This window comes from Penaeus monodon, chromosome 28 (genome assembly GCF_015228065.2).
Source record: "Penaeus monodon isolate SGIC_2016 chromosome 28, NSTDA_Pmon_1, whole genome shotgun sequence".
In the NCBI taxonomy this organism is placed as follows: Eukaryota; Metazoa; Arthropoda; class Malacostraca; order Decapoda; family Penaeidae; genus Penaeus; species Penaeus monodon.
In genome coordinates this window covers 7,801,020-7,801,441 of record NC_051413.1, presented here as the reverse complement: position 1 = coordinate 7,801,441, position 422 = coordinate 7,801,020, and positions in this window count along the sequence as shown.

The window sequence follows — 422 nt, the reverse complement described above, 5'->3', positions numbered from 1 at the left end:
AAAATAGTTTTTTAATTCCCATGACGAAATCATGTGGAGGGGATGGGGTTCAGGGAGCAACAGTGACTCTGAGGAACAAGACCAACAGATCCTACAGAAAATAGTGACTTGGAGGAGATACACCACTCTTTGGGGGTTAAAAGCGAAAAATGAAGATGCCCATGAGTTAAAAAACCGTAAAAGGGGCAAAAAGTCTCTACAAGTGCTGTAGATGCTGAGAATAGAAGTCAGCTGAGAGAGGAAGTTTAAACGATTTCAGGAGAACGGTGAAAGATATTTTTTAAGGAAACGATGAGAAAAAGGGGATGGGAGAGTGTTTGGAAAGCTTTACCTAAATGGTGGATTCTAATGGATAAAACCAGCAAAAAAGGAAATTATTGAAATGCTTTTTTGACATGTCTAAGATTTTAGGAAAAGCAAAA